The sequence below is a fragment of the Carassius carassius genome, chromosome 49, assembly GCF_963082965.1.
Source record: "Carassius carassius chromosome 49, fCarCar2.1, whole genome shotgun sequence".
Taxonomy (NCBI): domain Eukaryota; kingdom Metazoa; phylum Chordata; class Actinopteri; order Cypriniformes; family Cyprinidae; genus Carassius; species Carassius carassius.
Window position 1 is genome coordinate 17,682,257 of NC_081803.1, and position 26,260 is coordinate 17,708,516.

General features: G+C 42.0%; 1 long non-coding RNA gene across 1 annotated transcript; it reads right to left on the bottom strand.

The window, feature by feature from the left end:
- Nucleotides 1-6,144: 6,144 nt before the first annotated feature.
- On the bottom strand, nucleotides 6,145-9,064 carry LOC132132828 (uncharacterized). The gene is made up of 3 exons (XR_009429089.1): nucleotides 8,697-9,064; nucleotides 7,855-7,917; nucleotides 6,145-6,394 (listed from the first exon to the last, which is right to left on the bottom strand). It is a non-coding gene; the product is annotated as an uncharacterized LOC132132828 (long non-coding RNA).
- Between the last annotated feature and the right edge of the window lie 17,196 nt (nucleotides 9,065-26,260).

Genomic DNA, 26,260 nt, shown 5'->3' on the forward strand with positions numbered 1-26,260 from the left:
CAGCTAGACTTGTGACGGGCACCAAAAAAAGAGAGCACATCAATCCGGTGCTGCGTTCTCTTCACTGGTTACCAGTCAAGTTTAGGATTGATTTCAAGATTTTACTGGTTGTTTTTAAAGCTTTACATAATTTGTCTCCAAACTATATTTCCAATCTTATAGAGCCCTACATTTCAGTTAGGTCTTTAAGATTGTCAAATCAACTGTTGCTAGTTACTCCTCAGTCCAAAAAGAAGTCGAAAGGTGATTGTGCTTTCTCAGTAGCAGGCCCAAAACTGTGGAACAATCTCCCTCTTTATATTCGACAAGCTTCATCAGTGGAGGTCTTTAGGTCTCAGCTGAAGACTTATGTTTTAGAGCTGTAATCAGGCCTTAAAAGTTAGGACCGACAGGACCCGAGCCCGACAAGTACATTTTGATTGATAGCTTTTTAAAAGCCCGAACCCGTTTACGGCCCAACATTATTCAAATGTGCACACACACAGAGAGCTCTTTTTCCTTTTGTCAAGAATGAGTCATTTATACGTGTTTTAACAATTTATTCATAACTAACGTAGACTATAGGCCACTTGGAAGTTGGAATAAAGAAATAAAATAAGTCCTCTGTAACATCGTTACATCTCAGCACTCTAAATAGGCATAGGCTCATTTAGCCTATAAATAGACCAACGCACCAATAAAAATGAGTTTTTTTTTAAACAAATTAAGATACATTTTAAATTAAGATCGGTATTTAGCAATAACAAAATTAAGATACAGGCTCTGCTTCACCACTAGCAGCTGACATTTAATAAAAGAATAATGCCAACATTAGCGTAAATACTCTGTCCACATTATGCATTTAAGACTCAATGAATATTTAGTTATCATTTGAAAAACCTTTACTCACAGAGATTAGGCTAAGCCTACATGTTTTTGTGGAGGAAAATTATTGAATCCACTGTAGATGGCTTCAGTGCGTTCCTGCGCTCACTGATGGTCCGTCATTATTCACTCATTATTCTCATTATAAACATGGTCAAAACTTTTCCACACCTCAGACCTTGCTTTAGTTGCTGGTGCAACCAAAACGTAATCGCCAGAGGCAAGCCTCCGTTACACCTACACAGCATCCATTCTCGCATCTTTCTCGCGCTAATCGAAGCACATCACATGACCGTTCGTTTACCTCGCAAACCAGAGCGCATACCCGAGCCCGACCCGAGCCCACATAAGATTATATAAATTAAGCCAGAACCCGACCGAACCCATAGGGTCCCATCGGGTCCTGTCGGGTTCGGGCAAAGATCTTCAGCTCTAATCTGTTTAGCTTGGCTATTTAACTAGTTCTACCAGAAAGACTTGGGAGATAAAATGTACGAAGCATACATTTATTGACAACTCAGCAAGCATTATTATAAATTTCTTTGGCGGAAGGCCCCGTCCATAGTTCGTAATCCGAGGGTAGCGGACCAGCATTTCCTGCCTGAAGACGAAGGCAGGGGCGCAGCCGACCCCCAAAATAGGTGGATTGTGAAACCACCGGACGGGGCCAGCCTTCTCCCCAAAATAAGTAGATGAAGGTATACACACCGGTTGTGAATCCTAAGGTTCCTGGAAGATATAAAGAGAGTTAACATAATCAGTATGATGACGTTAGATTAAACCTCATATGCCTATGTTTAATTGAATTTATTATTATTTTTTTTTCTTATTAATTAGCCACAATAGCCAGACATAAGCAGCCTCGATAGATCATGCAGGAATAGCCACGATAGGCCAGACATAAACAGGCCTCGATAGACCATACAGATATAATTTTTTATTTTTTTTATATATATACCGCCAGTAACACCACCACCAGTAATTGCATGAAAATTTACCTGATTTGTTATTGGAGAGCTTGCAGAGCTTCGAGCCATCTGCCTATGATCTTAATAGCTGACGTAGAGATTCCTCGTTCAGCTGCAGTAGTAGCTGTCCCAATTCTGAATGAAAGGCCGGTATAGAGAGGGGGATAGACTGCAGCTTTTGATAACAGTGGTTAAGTGTGTTCTAAAAAAGCCTTGGAAAGGGGTGTTCCATTAGGTAAAATAAAGACGGCACGTTTTTTATATTGGATTATATCTTAAAAGGATTTAGCTTATAGAGTAGAGGAGAGATAGGGGCCACGATAGGCCAGAGCAGAGATGGGGGCCACGATAGGCCAGAGCAGAGATAGGGGCCACGATAGGCCAGACAGAGATGGGGGCCACGATAGGCCAGACAGAGATGGGGGCTGCGATAGGCCGGAGCAGTGATGGGGGCCACGGTAGGCCAGAGCAGTGATGCAGGCCACGATAGGCCACAGAAACAGCCCCGGCGGGCCAGAACAGTAATATGGGCCACGAGAGGAAGCAGTGGGAATGGCCCCGGCGGGCCACAGAAGATGGAACGGCCCCAATAGGCTTTAGGAAAAGCCTAGCTAGGCCGAGAAAACAATCACTGGCCAATTTTGCGAAGGACATTAATAGACAGATGTAAACAATTCACTTACGATAGGTCAAATGAGCAAAAGCTGCTTTAGGGTGAGTAATGTGAAGCCTCGTTAGGCCATGTAAAGTGAGGCCCAACGGACTGTGATGTGAAAGCCCCGTGTGTAGATGACCACGATAGGCCATTGTATGTGAAGGCCGTGTGTTTTATGGTGTCTCCTTTATCTATACACCTTTTACCTATTTATTTATTATTCACAGGTAGATAAGGAAAGTCGACTCTGGACAAAACTATAAGCATTCCAAAAATACTTACAACTTGCTCAGCAGACTTCCTTGTGGTCAGTTCTTGCTTACGGCTCTTAAATTACTACTCTTGCAGCCCATAACTTGTCAATAATAAAATACAAGTTTTATTAAAGTTAACAAAAGTTATATCAAAGTACAATAGTAAAGTTACAAAATCAAGGTATAATCAGCTGGTATCAGGCGTCGAGGGATACTGTGCTTGTTCAGTATCCGTCCGTCGAGTTATCAGTCTTTTATACACAGACGTCGAATGCTGGTTCTTCTGATGTCATCACCTGGAGTGCGGCCAACTTCTCTGCCGAGGCTTTCAGTTGTTTACTTCGCATTGCTTTAGCCCTTTTCCTCTTCTTTTTCCTCTTAACCGTCTGTGAAATACACCTTAACTACTATATTGTCCATTTATCATAAAAACTATTTCTAATACATAAATGTTTCTACTCTACCTCAGTCACTACATACATTTCATGCAAGTAAGCAGTTTTCTTAATGTTAGTGAAGTTATTCAATACATTTTCCATATAGCATTCATCACAGGGTTACATCTTTGTACTTAGTAAAAGCATTATTACTACTTAGGTTACAGTACATCTGTTTATAACAAATTAAGCATTAATCAAGACAGTACAATTGCAAAATCATCATCTCCATTAACACCCACTGCTTTGCAATTTTGCTGGCTGATTTCATCCTAACATCTTCAAGCTAAAGTAATGTTCAACATGTTTTTTAAACTTATTATATTTTGCAAGAATCATATACACAGTGCCATCATGCATCAGTAAGCTGGTATGAAACACATCCTTATAATTTTCAACCCAAACTCGAGCATTCTTTCTTTCCCTTTGCACTCTTTTTTTTCCATTTCCAGATACAGTAGTATCAGGTGGCCAAATCTTTGTGCTCTGCTTGACAATGCTAAGATAGTGTCCAAATCTTGCTCTCAAAAATTGTCAGTTCGTAAATTCGTGTACACAGGCCCCAATAAGACGCCCCCAGGGGTCTTCACTCAGAAACGTGTTGCTCTTCCCCTCTCTCCGACATCCTCTACAGAAGCCAAGAGAGGGTATCTGGCATTCCAGGCATACCTTTTGGTGTGCGAGCTGCTTGTTTGATTCTTAGCACCTTGGGGCGTGAATGCGGGCTGCATCGGAGTTAAATCCTCCTTCTCCAGGAACTCCACAAATTTCTCTGCCTATAATAAAAAGCAGTTTATCAAGTTTGACCACTTTTACAACTTCAGATGTAAATTTATTATGCAAGCATTGCACAAGAATCTAATCCCCCGATCTCCAATCTGTACCAGTCCTTACGTTCAAAAAGATTGTAAGTTTTCTATTTTTTTTTTTTCCAAATGTCTACATGCACTCCAGTCATCAATTCATAAGATTCAACATTATATTCTGCCTCATCATAGTCATTAATCCACATAATGAATGTATTCTTGAAGAAACATTCCTGGCATAAATCCCCCATTACAAAGTTACATACAATTATCTTGCCCCATAACAATCCAGTAATTAAATTTTCTTGTCAATAATTCTCCACCTGGGGCTCTCCTTAGTTCCTATATGAGCATTAAAAGAAAAATGTTTTTTTATCAAAGTGTGGTCCTTTATATTTGTTCTTAATTTACTCAAAGTTACCTATCATATTAGGTTTCCAAAATAAATAATGCATACATTTTCAGAACCAATAACCCACTCAAATGAAGTTCAAAAATAATAAAAATAGAAAATAAAAACTTAAAAACATATGTATGTAACCCCCCTTTTTTATTTTAATTTATATTATTATTTTTTTATAATATCATCTCATATTCACTGTAATAAAAGACAATTGTTTACCAGAATTTCCAAAAGGTTGTCACCGTTTCCTAACAAAACAGCAATGCTGGTAGAATCATTCTTAAAGTTATCCATGTTATATCACTCAACTGTTCACCCTTCGTGGCACTCTGTTGAAATGCCATGTATTTCAGAAGTAAAGTCTCATATCTTATGCACCAAAGGAGTGCTACGTTCGGTCAAGGTCTTTCGATGAATCCCTCTTTCAATGAGCACTTGTTTGTCCTCTTTATCTGTACTCCTACTAAACCCAACCACCTGCATGATAATATTAACGACCGTAGAATAACAGATTTTTTAATAAACTTCTTATCAGTCCTCCAAGGCCCGTTAGTTCTCACAAAATCAAAATCCCAATGAAAGCTCCTACTATTAAAATAACATACAGTAACAATTATCCATTGTCTGTATCCTGCATGTAAGTTAGTATATTGTAGTCTAGCTACTGTCCAATACAATGGGTACGGAGTCATACATTTCCTTTTATCTTCTTCAGCATAATTCTCTCTATTATCCATTTATATGGGCTTATACGACGTGACTCCTTACGCCAACATCCTATTAATTCCTTAATTAATTTCCAATCTTCTAAAATAACTATCCAAAGGCATATTTAAATAAGCCCATCCTGGGTAAAGTAATAAACAGTCCATAAGCCTCTGTCAATGGAATGTCAAAACCTCTTTGACATCTAGAATGCCACTAATATTAACTTACATTTTATAATTAGGTGTTGATAAAGTCATGACATTATGGTATTTCCTTAGGAATAGCCCAAATTATTCTGCTATCATTTACCTGAAATCTCATCCTAACTACAGGAAAAGGATAGTAAGCACTTAGCCAGGTATTTTTATATTTAATATTTGTATTTTTATCTTGTATACTCATTCCATCATGAGATTCTCTGATTTTCATCTAATTTTTTTTAAGCTTTAATGCTTTTCACAGTGATGCTCTCCAAAATATTAGTTCCTGTATCACCAAATAAAAAAATAATAATAATAATACAAATTAATTGTATTATCATTTGATCCCTTTCAGTTCCATTTTCATTAAGCACATTTTCCCACAGGAGTTCTCAATCCTTTTGAATATACACTAATTCATTCAGTAGTTTCACCTAACCAATATTAATGTATAATAATATATTAATATTAACCTGTCAATATATAAACCAATCTATCCATGCAAATGGATCCCATAATTTTTTATAGTTTCATACATTGTATATTTATTGTCATTATGATATTTTTCACAGTTTCTTTGGAATGCATGTTTAGAATCATACAACCCATATTTTACACGTTGGATACCCCTATCTATCAGAACGAGCGGAGTTGGAATAATCTGGGTTTCTTTATTTGGCATAACACTGTCCTCAGTCTTGCTCGTGTAACACCCTAATTTCTCTCCAGGTCCAATAAACAGTATATCCTGCAGGCAGTTCCAACTCCAAATTTTCTGTATCTGTGTAATGTTAAATGGGCTTGACCTTATTCTACATTTCACTAATGCATTGGCTACATTCTTCCAATGTTTTTTGCTCACATGGCCCTGAAAAGAATTTAGTCACTATAGTACAGTTGGAAATTTCTCTAACAGTAATCTCATCAACCACAATCAATTTTGTAGTGAAATCAATTTTTGGCCAAATTCCTGTTAAAATCACAACCCCTGTTACTAATAATACCGTCATACAAGGTCGTGGTATACAGGGTTTTCGCCAGGGTTGTATTCTCCTGGCCCATTTCTCTCTCTCATCTCCGTCTTGTAATTTCATCATTCCTGAGAGAAAAATAAAAATAATAATAACACAATAATTCAAACCACCCCCCTTCTGAACCTTTTGTCAATTTACTCACTACTTAATCGTGTGCCAATTCAATGTCAACCGCACATGCCAGAATTTGTGGTTCAGAAGTGGTGGTCATGTTTACAACAACTTTAAACATTAGTTTAATTCAGACAAGACTGCTGTAACCCTTCCATAATTGGCTTCTTGCCCAGAGATAATACAGCAGCTTGCTGGCTGTTCTGTCTCCAGAATGCAATCGGGACACACAGAACTCTGCTTTCTTTTTACTATTAGTTTATTTGGACATCTTTCTTCATCTAATTGTCCAAATTGGCAACGCACATTGCTATTTGGTCATCGGATTCTCCACGTCTCAGAAAATCAATTCTAGGTGCCATTATTCACTCACCTATATTACTTTCTAATAGCGTTTTAGCAAAGGTGCCTACGGACCAGATAATTCCAGTTTCCTTATCTGGCCGGCATGCTTTGACCTTCTCGTCAAAGCAAGTTTTCAAGCACTCCTGCTCCGTTCCCAGACCTTTGGGGTCAACTAGGAGCCATTTACTTTGAATGTCATCCGTATTTCTCCTAATACGGTATGACCATAGATAATCGATGCCTGAATTTCCCAGCTGTTGTTGATAAGTCATGTTATCAACGTGCAATCTTGAACCTTCAATTTTGCCTTCACTAGATAAATCACCAAAGGTCTTATTCCAAGACCAAACTTTATGTCTGCCATGTACCAGCAATTTACGGTGTTTAATGTCATCAAGAGATACATCGCATTTAATCACATATTCCCTGTCCACAAACAATCACAAACGGTTTACATTACTCCAAGCCGCTGTGTCATTATTACTTCAACTTTAGGGAAACTAATTCTACATTCTTGGCAGAGAACACACAAAGTTGCTTTTATTCCTCCAGGAGTTTTGTAATATTAACCTCTCTGTATTTTTGGCATAGTTAGAGGTTTACTATTCTTTTTTCTTTTCTTTTTTTCATTTTTAATTCCTCCCTGGATTTGGGCTTGCTTATCGCTGGTGCTTCCCACCACAGGTATTCTCCAAAACTACCACAAATAGCACATATACACATATGCTATATCACATGTCAGTTTAACAGGTTTATGTATGGCTCTTTCATGCTCAATATCATTCGCTATATAATTAGCGTCGCATCTTGTCATTAGATTAGTTTCAGTTCTAGTTACACCTCTCTGGTTATTAATCTCAACCAATTTAACGAGCTCATCCTTATCTCATTGATAATTTTCCTGTTTGAATAAAATTTTCTTGTCCTTGGATTTTAACCAAGACCAACTTCCTCTTACTCCAGAGGCCATTATCTGCTAATTCCACATTGTTTATCAACTATTTTAATTATTTTATCATTCTTAGTAATTAAATCTTTAAACGGTTTATTTTTATGTTTATTGTCTAACCTGATCCAGACGTGGTCTCCTACTCAACAAGAGTCTTCTGGCTGGTCTTTTGACGTTTGATCTCTGTAAGATTAACATAAAACATTAAATCTTCCATATATTCATCCCATCTATCATGATTACAATTGGCCCGTTTCCAGCTTTTTAGAATCCCTATAGATCTCTCAGCTATTGCGTTTGACTCTGGGCAATATCTTATAGATTTAATTAAACTGATATGTTTTTCAGTTACAAAGTCTTCAAACTGTTTTCCTATAAAATATGTGCCGTTGTCAACCCTAATTTTGTCTGGTCGGCCCCAAGCTACCAGTAATTCATTGACATCTTTAATAATTGGATTTGCTTTTGTCTCTTTTAAAGGCTTTCCCAAAATTCGGCTCGTAAAGCCATCTACAAACCACCAATAGATATTGATTACCGTCTTTAGACCTCGGGATCAAAGGTCCAGCGATGTCCAAAGACCATGCCTGGTTAACTCTGTCTGGTATAATAGCTCCAAAATCACTTCGTATTGTTTTATTATAGCCTTTACGCATGCATTGTTCACAATTTAACCTTATGTTTCTATATTTCTTTGTCCAGTTAGAAATATGTATTTTGTTATGTCAAAACTTTGCAAACTAAATTTACACTTGGGTGCATAATTTGGTCATGTATTGTCTGTATTATATTTCCTTCTGTTTCTTTAATCACTACTATTCGTCTCATGCACGCTAATTTATCAACTTCATTATTTCCTTTGTCTGCCTAGGAATATTCTAGCTGATGTATCACTGTAACGTCAAAATCACTCATTATTTTTTGTATCTCTTGCCATAATGTCGAGTGTTCAATTTGCTTACCTTTTGACTTGGTGTAACCGTTCTCATTCCAGATTTGCAAATTGTCATTAATTCCTGTTGCAACTGCAATCCGTCACTATTATTGCCTGTAAATATCCAAGTTTGTCAGTGTTTTCAAAGCCTGGAACACTGCCATGAGCTCTGCGTACTATACTGTGCCTTGCACTACTCCCTCTTTTGAAGCTATGACCTTGTTGCTCTGTTTCAGAATGAAAGCCTAGTGAGCTTCCTCGTCTGCGGCCGTTTTTGAGCCATCTGTGAAAACAACTGTATTTTTATGAAGCTCTAATTTCTTTTTCTGGCATTTTTCAAGTTCCTTTTGTCTGATTTTCAGATCTGGATCTAGAAGCATACTTTCCCATTTCTGCCATCAGCTATTAAGCACACGGGCATCCTTTACATTGTTTTTGGAGAGATTAGCTAATACTGCTGTTTTTGTGTTAATAAATATTTTCTGGCCCCGTGCCAGGCCTTTCAGCTCGGAATATCGTTTGCTAAGTGCTGCCAGCTTCTTCTTCACACCAGTAAATTTAAGTTCTTGGATCTCCCAGCTTCCAGACATAATTCTAACAGGTATGTTACTTTTTTCCATGTCTTACTATTAACTGGTAACCTATTTCGTCTGTTTCCAAGTCAGCTTCTAAATTTTTCTCATCATTTCTTCCTTCCAGCTGTCCTGAGTTTAATATAGCTTTTTTAATTTCTATCAATGCTTCTTTAGCTTTTTCGGTCCCTTTCAAGCGTCCACCTTTGATAATCTCATAAATAAGTTTCTAACATAACCCAGTAACCCCATTGTACGCTGGCTCTGTCCAACTGTTTTTGGGGTCTCAAGTTGATTTACTCTGACTTTCATGGACTAAGTAACCCCTCTGTAACCTGCTGAAATCCAAAATCCCAAAACTTCGACTATATCAGTAATTAATTGTCTCTTTTTTATATTTACTTTCAAACCTGCCTCCGCAAGTCACTGCAACACTTCTGTTACAAGGTTTACGTGTTCTCGTTCTCCATTTGACATGATTAATATGTTGTCTATAGAAAGTTCAACGTCTAACTCTTTCAGAATTTCACACCTTACCAATTGAAAAGTTACAGGCGAGTTTTAATAACCCATCAACAAACGTCGGTAAACATAATGTTTGTTGTTTACAGTAAAAGCAGTCTTTTCCTGACTTTCTACGGCTAGAGGAATCTAGTAGAATCCACTGGCAAAATCAATTTTCGAATAAAACTGTCCATCTCGTATTTTTCCAAATGTATCTCGCGCGTTAATTAAATAACATTTATCCGGTCTTGTTAAACAATTCAAAGCCTCAAAGTTTGTAAGAAATCTATATGTCCCGTCCGGTTTCACAGCTAACTAGATCGGTTAGTTAGTAATAGCTCCTTTGACTTGTTTTATAACTCCCTGTTCTTCAAGCTCTTTTATGGTTAAAGTTAGTTCTGCCATTCCATTCTTATTAATTGGGTATTGCCTTTGTGGTTTATGAATTGCACCCTCGATAACGTGCAACCCTATCATCTACTTTGCCGCAGTCATTTTTGCTCCGTACATATGAAGTTTTACTTAACTCTGACATTAACTGGTCCTTAGCCCATTGTGAACCTTTCATTTCATTTCAGATTCTTCTTAATTCTTGCTCATAATTACCCGGCTTTAATCTTAAAACCTATTTCAGATCTTTTGCTGCTAATACATTTTCAGAACTTTCAATCATAGTAATTCCATATCGTTTGCCTGTTTTTTCCGTTTTAACTTGCCCGTCATTTGTTTGTAACTGTATCGTATTTATCTCTAAAGGCTCAATTGAAACAGAAAATCCTGCATGTGTCAACCAACTAATTCGTTCCCTGAATATTACTATAAAAATTGTCATTTTCTTCTTTGACTCTTGGGTCACACAGTCTCTGTTTCAACTGGCCAGCTAATCTTCATTCTGTATCTTAGTTTTGTATGTTTCCTCGTCGTTCAATTTAGAGCGTTTTTCCATCTTTTGATTTACCTTAATACTCCTAATCTTTTTTCCGTTTTGATTTTTGTTCTTAAGGTCTTCAATTTTTTTTCCCAATCTTTCTGGTCTTTGGAATTTATTGTTATTATAATTATTTTTAAACTGTAGCCCTTGAGCTTGTTTATTTTGCGGTGTAAATTTCCTCATGGTTTTACTATGTTTTGTACCAAGATCATACTCAGCTAGTTTTTCTTCTATTTTTCTCTAGTAGCATTATTCATCAGGGTAACTAAATTACGCCTACATGCCTCAGCAACGGAACTTTGTCAGCATTAGGGATCTCCTGTTCTATAGAAAGCCAAATTCCTAATAAAGTTATCTGCTCTTTTCTGGGCATTAATGAGGGTTTTTGTCCATTCTTTAATTTTATCGTCTATACCTGTCAAATTCCTCAACTTATCAAAAAACCCTCCGAGGATATGGGGTGACCTGTACAGGTCTGCACTAACCTCGTAGCGGCATCTCGGCTCAGCTGCACATTCTCAGCCGCTTTCATTATCTGTTCTGCATATGCACTCTTGTCTTCGTGCGACTTCTTATTTCCTACCTGTTGTCTAACTGCTTCTGTTAAATTTTAATTCTAGCAATTTCGCATATACACTATTCTGTTTTCTTTAGTTTCTTGTGGAGTTGCAACTTCTAATTGTCTGTGAGAAGTTGTAAATCCAGAAGTTGCTGTTCGATCCTGACTGTTTGTCTTTGCTTTGCGACCTGACCGTCACAACCCTACTTAATTCTGTCCTCCAGTCCTATTACTTCCGTATCTTTTAATATTTATACTCCCTTTTTTCAGACTTTTAATTTCTGATTTTAGAGAATGAACCATCTTTTCCAGTTCTTTAACTATTTGTCTATTATGTACGTATCCTACCTGAAATAATGTTTGTTTTCCCGTTAGACCATCCTTCTGTCCGAGCGACTCTCTGGGCAGATGGGGAGCGGCTTGCTGATCTCATCTGTCCGTAAGTCAAACTTCTATCATTAACAATCTTCTGGTCCCAATGTCGTGTTAAGGTTCTACCTCGTTTCTCACTGGTAGGATTTTTGAATAAAATCCCTTTTACCTGAACTTCTGGCCAATCATTCTCTATTTGGTTCATCACTCTTTGTTATTCCATCTGGCCTCTTCTTTTATTCCGCAGTCTAGATTCTAGATCTGTAATTCCCGATAATATGCCTTCTAATACCGAATTAACTGGGTGTTTGAATTGTCCTGTTCCCATTAAAGTCATATGTATTTGATTCTCTCGTCTGTTTAGTGTTTCTTTTATTACTGCCATTGTTATTGATCTGGCCTCTAACCAGGAGCATTCTGCACTACAGAATTCATCTCTGTAATCAGTCATTACTGTATGCGCTACATAATTCCACTGTGGACGGCCAGAGGTTATTCTCACTGTCGCTGCTTGTTGCGGTCCGAGCTGGGCTCTCATACTTTCAATCTCCTGTAATGCTTGTTTACTTAATTTATTGAAAATTGCCCCAGCTGTTCCAGAACCAGTTATCTTTAGTTCATTTTCAGGAACTCGAGCTGCGTCGAAACTCTTTTGGGGAATGGACCTGACGAGACCGACTTTGAATATCGTGTGCAATCAGTCCATCGGAAAGGTGTGACGTCACGGGCGGGGTGACGTAGCGACCAGGAAAGCTATAAAAGCACGTGCCGTGCAGCTGGCTTCAGCTTCGAATCTGTCAGCAAGCGCTCTGTGTGTGCATGTCAAAAGTCTGTCCTGTTGGTCCTATTTATTGTTGTCTGTCCCTTAGCTTAAAAAGATCGCTAAAACAGCTCAATATGCCTAAGCAAAAACAAAAGACCAAACATTTGAAGGGCGATTCCAAGCCACGTTACAGATTGTGTGTTCCTCCCTGCCCTCGCTACATTACGAGCGGGGATACACACAGGCTGTGCGTGGCTTGCCTGGGATGGAAGCACGCTGAGTCGGCTCTCGAGGGGGCCGACTGCCCGCATTGCGAACGTTTGCCAATGCGGACGCTTTGATCCCGGAGGGCTCTCTTCGAGGAGGGAGCCTTCACCAGCGTTCCTCGCGGTGCTGGCCCCGCTTCTGCCGAGGCAGAGCGGCTGCTGCACTCGTGGGGTTCGCAGGTGGATCTGTCAGAAGGAATGGAGACGGGCCAGTCCTTATCTCCTTCCTCATCTGCCAGATCCGGCGCCCAAACCCTGGGTTCGGAAGCACGCTCGACGGTTTCTTCCCCCCAGGGTGAGGGATCAGCTCTTCACCTCTCGTCCTCCGAGGAGGTCGATGTGGAGACTGTTGCTGGGGATTCGCCACCCCTGTCGCCCCAGTATGAGGAGCTTTTGGAGGTGGTCACGCGTGCAGTAGATAAATTAAAAATCGACTGGCCTGCTGAGAAACAGACTGAGCCGCAGAGAAGCAAATTAGACGAACGCTTTCTGCGGCCGAAGCAACCACCTCCACGTCGGAGCCTTCCGTATTTTCCCGACCTCCATGATGAGTTATCGAGATCGTGGAATCACCCGTATTCGACCCGCCTCTTTGGCCCTGATTCACTATATTATGGCAACGTGATGGGGCTGGGAGAGCGTGGTTATAGAGCGATGCCACGGGTCGAACAGACGCTCGCGGGCTATCTGTCACCCGGTTCGGCCTCGTCTCTAAAAGCTCCGACATTGCCCACTAAGCCGCTTCGAGTTACATCATCGCTAGTGGGCAAGGGTTATGTGGCAGCAGGTCAGGCTGGGGCGTGCCTTCATACTATGGCAGTCCTGCAAGCTTATCAGGCTGACCTGCTGAGAGATGTCGATGAGGGGGAGGGGATTAAGTCTGAAGATATTGAAGAACTCAGAAAGACCGCTGATCTCTCCCTCTGCGCCACTAAGGAGACCGCTCGCGCAATTGGGCGGTCTATGGCAGCCTTAGTGGCCGCGGAGAGGCATTTGTGGCTGACCCTGTCAGAAATTAAAGAACGAGACAGGGTCTGCCTCCTGGACGCCCCGCTTCAAGCCTCGGGCCTGTTCGGCGACACAGTTAATATTGTCGTCGACAGGTTCCAGGAGGCACACAAGCAGGCGGCGGCGTTCCAGAGTTTCCTCCCTCGTCGCTCACGTGGTGCATCTGGGCGGGAGATGACCACGCCACATACCGGCTCCTCACACCGGGAAAAGCAGAGCGTCGCCACTCGTGCTCCCCCACGTCGGGACCGAGGGCAACGACGCTCTGAGTCAGGGGCTTCTAGGGCAAAAACCGATTTAAGATCTGTCATCGAAGCCCGGAAGTCCTCGACGAAAAGATCCTGACGCCAGGATCCAGAGGGTAGCCCCTGCTGGGGTAGAGCGCGGTTCACCTCATTATACGGTGCCCGTCTCACCTCAGTACCCTCAGGAGGTCGGTCTGCCAACCCTGCCAGAGCTTCAGGGCGCAGCGGCCTCCAGCGAGCGCCACCCCCAGTTACTTCCGCCCGTGAGCGTAGCGGAGCTGGGATGCTCGCCGCCCCTTCGGGGGCCTCTTACACCAGAGGTCAGTCTCGAGAGACTGATTCCCTTAGTAGATTATTTAGCAGCGTGGAAGCTACTGCCAAATGTATCTCAATGGGTCCTGCGTACAATAGAAAGAGGCTATTGCATTCAGTTCGGTCATCCACCACTGAAGTTCAACGGGGTTACACCGACTGTGGTCGGCCCCCAGCAGGCTCTGGTTATGGAACAAGAAGTGAATACCCTATTAAGGAAGGAGGCCATCGAGGTGGTCCCTCCTCTAGACAGGGAATCCGGATTTTACAGCCGGTATTTCATAGTTCCAAAGAAGGATGGGGGGTTGCGTCCGATCTTAGACTTATGTCTCCTGAACCGCTCAGTTATGTCACTGAAGTTCAAGATGCTCACTGTCAACCAGGTTGTAGCTCAAATCAGATCCGAGGACTGGTTTGTCACAATAGATCTCAAAGACGCATACTTCCACATATCCATCCTTCCACAACACAGGAAGTTTCTGAGGTTCGCTTTCGGGGGCAAAGCTTATCAATATCGAGTACTTCCCTTTGGCCTCGCACTCTCACCCGGCACGCTCACAAAATGTATGGATGCGGCTCTGGTATCCCTCCGTATGCAGGGCATCCGCATTCTAAATTATATCGACGATTGGTTGATCCTAGCTCAATCAGAGCAGATGGCGGCTCGACATCGAGATGTCGTTCTCGCACACATGGGGGAGCTGGGTTTGAGACTAAACGCCAAGAAGAGTGTACTTTCTCCAGTTCAGAGAACCACCTATCTAGGCGCAGTGTGGAATTCGACCACGATGCAGGCACGCTTGTCTCCTGCTCGGATCGAGGCGATCCTCACATCAGTCGAGAGAGTCAAAGAAGGCCAGTCACTCACTGTCAAACAATTCCAGAGATTGTTAGGGCTGATGGCAGCTGCGTCCAATGTGATTCCTTTTGGCCTGCTGTACATGAGACCCCTACAGTGGTGGCTCAAGTCCAAGGGCTTTTCCCCGAGGGGAAATCCACTTCGAGTTATCAAGGTCACGCAGCGGTGCCTTCGTGCCTTAGACATGTGGAGGAAACCTTGGTTCTTGAATCAGGGCCCGGTGCTGGGAGTTCCTTGTCGCCGTGTAACGCTAGCGACAGATGCGTCCCTCACCGGTTGGGGTGCGGTCATGAGCGGCCACCCTGCCCGCGGTCTGTGGAGTGGTCGCCATCTAACATGGCACATCAATTGCCTAGAGATACTAGCGGTCTATCGAGCATTGAAATATTTCCTCCCAGACCTGAGAGGTCACCATGTGTTGGTGCGCACCCACAACACATCAGTGGTCTCTTATATCAATCACCAGGGGGGTCTGCGTTCGCGCCCCTTGTACAAGCTGGCACACCAGATCCTTCTGTGGTCCCAGGGCAAACTCCTCTCGATCAGAGCAGTGTATATTCCTGGGAGATTGAATGTGGGAGCAGACATACTGTCGAGACAGGGGCCGAGGCCCGGGGAATGGATGCTTCACCCCGAGGTGGTGAAGCAGATATGGAGAGTATTTGGCACAGCCCAGGTGGACCTCTTTGCGACTCAGGAGACATCGCAATGTCCCCTCTGGTTCTCTCTAGTTCATCCAGCTCCTCTGGGACTGGACGCTATGGTACAGACCTGGCCGAGGCTTCGTCTGTACGCTTTTCCCCCTATCGCTCTGCTCCCGGGAGTTCTGGCGAGAGTACGCCGGGACGGGGTCCGTCTACTACTAGTAGCCCCGTTCTGGCCGGGCCGAGTATGGTTCTCAGATCTAGTCTCGCTCCTCGACGGCTCTCCGTGGGAGATACCGATCAGGACAGACCTACTCTCACAGGCGCAGGGCACGATAGTTCACCCTCGCCCGGAGTTGTGGAAGCTGTGGGTGTGGCCCCTGAGGGGGCACAGCTGTTAGCAGCTGGTCTCTCAACCGAGGTTGAACAAGCTGAAGATGGCGCCGCACATGGCTGCTTCAGTGCTTGGCTCTCCAGTGTTTGTACTGTTTTTGTTCGTTTTTCCTGTTTTTTGTTTAACAAACACGATCAGTTTCACCAGGGATGAACTGCTGAACATTCGGCAGAACACACCACATGATATTTTTCCGGATTTCTATTATACAGACGTTTTACTGAACATTGTTATCGGAGGAGCAGCGGCGCTGATCAAGCGCTTCAGGACGCGTAGACGGGGAAAGCGAGCGGGAGCGCTCGTCAGACTCAGGAAGCGCGGATTTCGAACGCCGTTGCCTAGCATCCATCTCGCAAATCTCCGCTCTCTACCCAACAAAACGGACGAACTCCTTCTGCTCTCTCGGACAAATAAGGATTTCTCTCACTCTGCTGCTCTGTGTTTCACGGAAACCTGGCTGAATGACGCCATACCGGACAGCGCACTCCATCTGCCGGGCTTTCAGCTGTTTAGAGCGGATCGCGACGCAGAATCAACGGGGAAATCGCGCGGCGGCGGGACATGCTTTTACATCAATGAACGGTGGTGTACAGATGTAACTGTGTTAAAGAAGATGTGCTGTCCTGATCTAGAAACGCAGTTTATCAACTGCAAGCAATTCTATTCGCCGCGGGAGTTTCACTCGCTCATTCTGGTTAGTGTTTACATTCCACCTCAAGTGCATGTGAGCTCAGCTTTACAGAAACTCGCTGATCAGATCACAGACACAGAACAACAACACCCGGACTCTGTTTTAATCATTCTTGGGGACTTTAATAAAGCCAATCTCTCCCGTGAACTGCCAAAATACAGACAGCATGTTACCTGTCCCACCAGAGACAGTAATATACTGGATCACTGTTACACCACAATAAAGGATGCATATCACTCTGTTCCACGAGCAGCTTTGGGACGTTCTGATCACTGTCTGGTTCATCTTATACCGACCTACAAGCAGAAACTTAAATCTGCTAAACCTGTAGTAAAGACTGTGAAGAGATGGACCAGCGAAACAGAGCAGGATTTACAATCTTGTTTTGACATCACAGACTGGAGCGTTTTTGAAGCTGCTACCACCGATCTGGACGAACTCACAGAGACTGTAACATCCTATATTAGTTTCTGTGAGGATATATGCATTCCTACCAGGACTTATTTAACATTCAACAATGATAAGCCATGGTTTACAGTAAAACTCAGACACCTTCGTCAGGCCAAAGAGGATGCCTACAGAAATGGGGACAGGGTCTTGTACAATCAGGCCAGGAACACACTGAACAAAGAGATTAGAGCGGCTAAAAAGACCTATGCTAAAAAGTTGGAAGGCCAGTTTACTTCCAACGACTCTACTTCAGTTTGGAGAGGACTGAGAGCCATCACAAACTACAAGACACCATCCCCTTGCACTGAGGCTAATCAACGACTTGCTAACGACCTGAATGAGTTTTATTGTAGATTTGAAACCCCCAACACCCACTCTGACCATCTCCCTACACAACCATTAACACCTCCTGCAATCCCCCTCTCCATACCTCCTGCTCTTCAAATCTGTGAAGATGATGTGCGCCAGGTCTTCAAGAAAAACAAAAGAAGAAAAGCACCAGGCCCAGATGGCGTTACACCAGCCTGTCTGAAAATCTGTGCTGACCAACTGGCCCCCATCTTTTCACAGATCTTCAACAGATCTCTGGAGTTGTGTGAAGTGCCTTCCTGCTTCAAACGCAAGATAACAGGACTTAACGACTACAGACCTGTGGCTCTAACGTCTGTCGTCATGAAGTCGTTTGAAAAACTGGTTCTGGCTTATCTGAAGGACATCACTGGACCCTTACTGGACCCCCTGCAGTTTGCGTACCGAGCAAACAGGTCCGTGGATGATGCAATCAACATGGCATTGCACTTCATCCTGCAACATCTGGACAAAACAGGGACTTATGTGAGGATCCTGTTTGTGGACTTTAGTTCGGCTTTCAACACCATCATCCCAACAACCCTCCAGACCAAACTGACCCAGCTCTCTGTTCCTAGCTCTAGTTAGTGAGACTGGGGAAATTCATGTCAAACAGCTGCTCCACCAACACTGGTGCCCCTCAGGGATGTGTTCTCTCCCCTCTGCTCTTCTCCCTGTACACCAACGACTGCACCTCTAAAGACCCCTCTGTCAAGCTCCTGAAGTTTGCAGACGACACTACAGTCATCGGCCTCATCCAGGACGGTGACGAGTCTGCTTACAGACAGGAGGTTGAGCAGCTGGCTGTCTGGTGCAGTCTTAACAACCTGGAGCTGAACACGCTCAAAACAGTGGAGATGACTGTGGACTTTAGGAGAAACCCCCCTGCACTTTCCCCACTCACCATCATGAACAGCACTGTGGCTGCAGTGGAGTCATTCAGATTCCTGGGAACCACCATCTCTCAGGACCTGAAGTGGGACAATCACATTGGCTCCATTCTGAAAAAAGCCCAACAAAGGTTGTACTTCCTTCGCCAGCTGAGGAAGTTTAACCTGCCACAGGAGCTGCTGAAACAGTTCTACTCAGCCGTCATTGAGTCAGTCCTGTGTACTTCAATTACTGTCTGGTTTGGTTCAGCTACAAAATCAGATATCAGAAGACTACAGAGAACTGTTCGGACTGCTGAAAGGATTATTGGTGCTCCCCCTGCCCACCCTCCAAGAACTGTACACATCCAGAGTGAGGAAAAGGACTCAGAAAATCACTCTGGATCCCTCACATCCAAGTCACCCCATCTTTGAACTTTTGCCATCTGGCCGGCGCCTCAGAGCCGCAAATACAAGAACAGCAAGGCACAAGAATAGTTTCTTCCCCCAGGCAATCTACCTCATGAACAGTTAAATGTTTCCCACTTAAACTTATGCTTATGCAAAAATGTGCAATATCCTTATATTTATTTGTTACACCTCCATCCTAGAACATTCCTGCATCTCACTCAATCCTATTCCATTATCATTTATAGCACAATTGTTTATACACTTATTTATTTGCCAATGTGTAATTGTCCTGTAAATTTTTTTTTTTTTTTTTTTTGTCTGTGTGTTGTTGTCTCTGTTTACTGGAAGCTTATGTCACTAAAACAAATTCCTTGTATGCGCAAGCATACTTGGCAATAAAGCTCTTTCTGATTCTGATTCAGGTTGTTGAGACCCTACTCCAATCCAGAGCTCCCTCTACGAGGAAACTGTACGCCCTGAAGTGGAAGCTCTTCACTTCATGGTGCAGAGACCGCCAGCTTGACCCAGCAGACTGCCCAGTTGGTACAGTTCTGGAGTTTTTACAAGCCAGGCTCTCTGCGGGGTTATCCCACTCCACCTTAAAGGTTTACGTGGCGGCCATAGCTGCTTTCCATGTCCCTTTCAATGGTCAGTCAGTGGGTAGACACCCCCTAGTTACACATTTCCTCCGCGGTGCGCTGAGGCTAAGACCTCCAGTATGATCCCGTGTCCCCCCCTGGGATTTGGTTGTGGTTCTAGAGGCTCTTTGTAAAGCTCCATTCGAGCCAATACAAGATATCTCAGATAGACATCTGACACTTAAAACTGCCCTGTTACTGGCAATCACCTCACTAAAGAGAGTTGGAGATCTTCAGGCCCTTTCGGTGGCCCCTACTTACTTAGACTTTGCCCCTGGTATGGCCAAAGCATTCTTATACCCTCGAGCGGGTTACGTTCCGAAGGTTCCCTCTGTTACACCACAACCTATCGTACTGCAGGCCTTCTGTCCTCCTCCCTTTCGGGAGCCAGACCAAGAGAAGCTAAACTGTATATGTCCAGTGCGAGCACTGGACGCTTACGTCCACAGAGCTGCCCTGTGGAGAAAATCAGACCAATTGCTTGTTTGCTACGGTCCTTCTAACAAGGGTTCTCCTGCCACCAAGCAGACCCTTAGTCGTTGGATAGTTGAGGCTATCAACGTCTCCTATGAGTCCTCTGGTCTTCCCCCTCCTTTGGGGGCCAAGGCTCACTCTACTCGGGGTATGGCGGCCTCCAAGGCCTTCTCAGCAGGTGTGTCCCTCTTGGACATCTGCAACGCTGCGGGGTGGTCCACGCCCTCCACATTTGTCCGATTTTACGATCTTGACATGCGAGCCACGCCGGGCTCTTCTGTTCTCTCGTCTTAGCTGTGCTCTTTTGACTACACACTAGGCAGGGATTTGGAAGTCTGGCAGCGTGGGCACATCGTTCCCCAAAAGCGTTTCGACGCAGCTCGAGTTCCTGAAAAGGAACGTCTCAAGGTTACGTATGTAACCCTAGTTCCTTGAAGGAACGAGACGCTGCGTCGCAGAGCCATACTCCCGGCACCCCTGCCGGTCCTTGCTTCCCTACTCGAAGCTGAAGCCAGCTGCACGGCACATGCTTTTATAGCTTCCTGGTCGCTACGTCACCCCGCCCGTGACGTCACACCTTTCCGATGGACTGATTGCACACGATATTCAGAGTCGGTCTCGTCAGGGACGTTCCCCAAAAGCGTTTCGACGCAGCGTCTCGTTCCTTCAAGGAACTAGGGTTACATACGTAACCTTGAGACGTTTATTTCCATTTAGTATTACAACGCCTCCTTCGATTCTTTCTATTAAACTGTCTCTAATAAGCAGTCTTATTCTGCCTATTTGTAGCTCGTATTATTCTGGTATGTTTCGATGAGCAATGGTAATAACACTATCTCGTTCCTCATCTTCAATTATCGGTATCGTCAATAGGATTTCTTCCACTTGTTCGAAATCGTTAATATCAATTTGGTATCTTTTAACTCTTTCCATAGCAGGCAAGTGTCCTTTTTCTCTTTTTAACGCTTTTCCGCATATGTCATAAATCTCTATTTTGCCTTCGTCTTTTTTGCTAATAGTTTTGATTATATTTTCTGCCTCTGGAGTTTTGCACTGCAATGGTATTGTACAGCTTTCATTTTTTGCTAGTTCTTGCATTCATCGCAATACTGCTAGACCCACTTCACTTTCCGTGAAGTTTCCTAACTGCAGCCCCGCCTTGGTGGGAAGCCAAAGTAGTAATTCTCCTGGGTCCGTCACCTGGACGGATGTCTCTGCCTGTAAGGCTAGTTTCTGCCATCCTAATACACAAGAATCGCCTCATGTATATGCTTGAATAAAAATATTGCTGGATTTTTCTTTAGCTTTTGCTGCCATAGCCTCTTTAATATAACTCTACTTAGCGGTTTCTTTCGCCTTGTTATAGGCCTGTTACTGTTATCTTCACTCTTTATTTCTTATGTGCACATTTAACCCTTTCTGGGCTGTATTTAACAGTAACCTTTTGCCCTTTCTGGGCAATTTAACAGTAACCTTTTGCCCTTTCTGGGCTGTATTCATAACATTAAGCTTCTACCCTTTCTGGGCTGTATTCATAACATTAAGCTTCTACCCTTTCTGGGCTGTATTCATAACAGTAAGCTTCTACCCTTTCTGGGCTGTATTCATAACATTAAGCTTCTACCCTTTCTGGGCTGTATTCATAACAGTAAGCTTCTACCCTTTCTGGGCTGTATTCATAACAGTAAGCTTCTACCCTTTCTGGGCTGTATTCATAACAGTAAGCTTCTACCCTTTCTGGGCTGTATTCATAACAGTAAGCTTCTACCCTTTCTGGGCTGTATTCATAACAGTAAGCTTCTACCCTTTCTGGGCTGTATTCATAACATTAAGCTTCTACCCTTTCTGGGCTGTATTCATAACAGTAAGCTTCTACCCTTTCTGGGCTGTATTCATAACAGTAAGCTTCTACCCTTTCTGGGCTGTATTCATAACAGTAAGCTTCTACCCTTTCTGGGCTGTATTTATAACAGTAAGCCTCTACCCTTTCTGGGCTGTATTCATAACAGTAAGCTTCTACCCTTTCTGGGCTGTATTCGCAAATACTGGTCCACCCTTTCTGGGTGTTTCGTCTATTTCGTTCGTCTATTTCGTTGTAAGTAAAAATACTTACAACTTGCTCAGCAGACTTCCCTCTGGTCAGTTCTTGCATACGGCTCTTAAATTACTACTCTTTCAGACCATAACTTGTCAATAATAAAATACAAGTTTTATTAAAGTTAACAAAAGTTATATCAAAGTACAATAGTAAAGATACAAAATCAAGGTATAATCAGCTGGTATCAGGCGTCGAGGGATACTGTGCTTGTTCAGTATCCGTCCGTCGAGTCTCTCTCTCAGTCTTTTATACACAGACGTCGAACGCTGGTTCTTCTGATGTCATCACCTGGAGTGCGGCCAACTCCTCTGCCGAGGCTTTCAGTTGTTTACTTCGCATTGCTTTAGCCCTTTTCCTCTTCTTTTTCCTCTTAACCGTCTGTGAAATACACCTTAACTACTATATTGTCCATTTATCATAAAAACTATTTCTAATACATAAATGTTTCTACTCTACCTCAGTCACTACATACATTTCATGCAAGTAAGCAGTTTTCTTAATGTTAGTGAAGTTACTCAATACATTTTCCATATAGCATTCATCACAGGGTTACATCTTTGTACTTAGTAAAAGCATTATTACTACTTAGGTTACAGTACATCTGTTTATAGCAAATTAAGCATTAATCAAGACAGTACAATTGCAAAATCATCATCTCCATTAACACGTGATTGACTTAACATGAGGAGCATGTGAAAAGGACCACCACCATTAGTTTGCAAAGAGTATTAAACTGTATCTTGAGTTTTATGTGAAATAGTTTAGAGACTAATCTTGACAGAAATATGGTGGGCACGATCATGTACATAGCAATTGATGCAGATTATGAGAATTCGAAACCACCGCATTGAGTGAGAGATGCCATTAGTTTAGGTTAAATGATAGAGGTAGAATTAGGGTCCTAGCAGTGACTTAAGAGCATATCCAGATACATAACATTCCTTAGGCTAGACTCCTGTGCACGCTTGATAGAACTCCATCTAACTGAGAGAATCTGCAGAAGAAACCGATTCCCTCCCAAAATAGAAAATGAGCCAGATCAGCAAGACCATAAAAAAAATAAAAATACTCAATGTTAAGCAAAGATCTCGATAGACTATAATATGTGAAGGCCAAGATAGGCCGAATTTCATGAACAGTAACTGGACAAACTTACCTGATGGACCACATGGTAGGAGTTATGCAAGGTGCCACACAGTGCGTGTAATGTGAAGGCCGCAACAGCCAAGACAGAAGTCGATAGGTATGAGAGACAGAATGAACAAACACCAGTAGATGTGCGAAATAAACAAGCCTTGATTGTAGCTTAAAGTCTGCATAAATCGAAATTGACTTAAACTTACTAGCACGCATTGCTAATCTTGATGTAAACAATTAATCATTGTTTGTCTTCGTGATCTTTAATCGAAATCTGAACATTTATTTCCACTCTGTAATGCATTGTTTTCTGATAACGTCAGTTGACAGCATGTGCAGAACATCCTTAAACACACCCCTCCAGCCGTTAGTTTGCTATGAGTGAGACGGAGACTAGGAGCGCAAACAGAACCAGAACGTCAGACTCGCGATAGTTTGCAGGACACAAACTTAACTATAGCGAGTAAATCAATAAACGCGACAGCTTGAGCAAGGAACAATCGCGTCGGCATCTGTGGTTGTTATCGCGTCGGCATCTGCGAACTCAAACATGTGTAAGTACCGATCTTTTATACCAAAGTATAAAGACGTGATTGGATAATGATGAAGGTAATTAGTGACGAAGTGATTGAGACTTCCTGGCAGAACTTAGGCTAAAGCTTTCATTTCTTTTTTCTTTTCATTTTACATTTGGATATCTATGTTGTTTTTATTTTACACTGTGAAACACTTTGGGCAACGAAGTTGTGTATAAATGTGCTATACAAATAAACTGAAGTTGAAGTTGTATTTGATAGATGACCTACAATAATGTACAGTACAGTATTTTAAAGTTAATGTGTTTTTTGAACATTAAAGCATGTCATCATATTCTATTACACCAAATAAGCTAAATAATGTTCTAACTTACTGAGTTTAGAGAAGCAGTCATCAGTGAAATGCCAGGAACACAGCAAAAGGTTGTGATTATAAAGCTGTGGTATAGTAGTAAAGATTATTTTTTTTCTAATGATTCTTCACAGCCTCATCATTTGGAAGTGAAAACAAACTAAATTTACTGCCACAGTGCAGAGCACAGTTTCTTCTCTACATTATGCTATCCACACTAATGAGCTACAGCATTGAGGAGGAGGGTTTAAGTTTTTGCTCTATGTATGCTCAGAATATTATGCAAATGTGGTAACTTGTAACCTGTGAACTTTGCGGATATGAGATTCAAATTTCAAATGACTCAGTTCAGGGTCAACTCTTTCTTTTGAGAGACAATAACTTTATTTATTATATACTTTCAACTTTACAATGTTGCAGCATGTTTGCATTTCACATACAGCTAAATTATATATGTAATGTAATTTTCAAAAATCCATAATTGGGGCACTTTAACAAAACTGACTATCAACATGTTTTCATGTTAAAGACAATAAAGAATAAGACCTTGACAGGAACTTAAATAACACAGGACTAGTCATGGTTAGTGCCTGCTATCCCAGCATAAATAATATAATTCATATACATTCTAAACATTTAATACTGTCACTCACGTTTTTAAAGATAGACTTGAATGTGCATGATACAAACCTACATTTTTATAATTCATGACTGAAAACATTTTGTAACATGATATTGATGTACCATTTACATGGTAATGTAATGTCTGATTTTAAAATGGGTTTTAATGGATGAATTTTGAGATTTTAAGTTTTCAGTTGATATATAATTTCTGATTATTTCTAAAATGTGATATAGAAAAAGGCAACAAAGTCTTTTTTTTTTTTTTTTTTTTAAACAAGGTTAAAACTCCTGTTATAATTTAATATTGCAACGCTCTCTCGGCAGGTCTTCCGGCTAGTTCTATCAAACCTCTGCAGCTATAGCTGAAGCTTATATTCAGCAAGTGAATGACACATTGTAGTGCCATCCCACAGAGGCACATAATCACTTTCACAGATTTTTATCTTAACTGTCCCCTGCTGGCGAAATGACCTGCCCAACCCAATCCTAGCATGTGAGTGCTTAGCCACCATCAAGAAATGGCTAAATACAAATATATCTTTTCCATCTACACTTGACCCTCTATCACTAACACTCACTGTTCTATTTCTTTTTTATCTAATTTATTTACATTACATGTCAATATCACTTAGCCAAATGGTTTCAGTTATTTCAAAGGTTCTTACAGCCCATAATATAGTAAATAATAGGGTAAAACAACAGATTATTTCCATGTTTTACACAAAATTATGTTTTATTGTGCATGGAAAGCACATACTATATCTTTCTTGCTCTCTCTCACGCTAGCAAATAACTTATTATTTTATAATGTATAACTTGTTATTAACTGCATTAGTCTGCCATCAACTGTTTAAGCCGCTGTTACTAAAATGACGTCTAAAATGACGTTTTTGAATTAGCAGCACAGACATTGGATAAGATGCATAAGAAATGAATGTTACTCATGAAAGCATTTTAAGTACAAAAATCAGACAAATGCCTTTTACCATATCATCTGATCGATGTCTTGAGGTGTGGTGACCATAGAATTAGCTGAATAATTGACTCTGGTCTGCTGAATTATTGGAAAATAATGCAAGCCTAAGGTGTGACATGGAGACCTGCACTCCCTAGGGAGTACCGCGGGACCCGACGCAACAGGGTGCAGCCCGGGACAAATCTTGATGGGCGATAGCGGGTACAGGTGGGAAGAGACTTGTGTGTCTGCAGAATGCAGGAGAATAAAATGATTTGTGGGACTCCTGCAGAATTGAAATTATCTAAACGTAAAGTGTCTAAAACATATTGTTATTTTTCTGTTACACAAAAGCAAAAATAACTAAAATTAACATTACAATTATTGACATGCATAAGCTAGTTTCTATTTATAGCACGTGTTTAAAGGGTTGCACAATGTAGCCAATCAGAATCTACTCACCGCAGTGCTGAAATTCCGTCCTTACGAATCCTTTCATTTTAACACACGAAGTGAAGACACTGTGTAAGATTTAGGCCCAATCCCAATTCTATTTTATACCCCTTCCCCTACCCCTCCG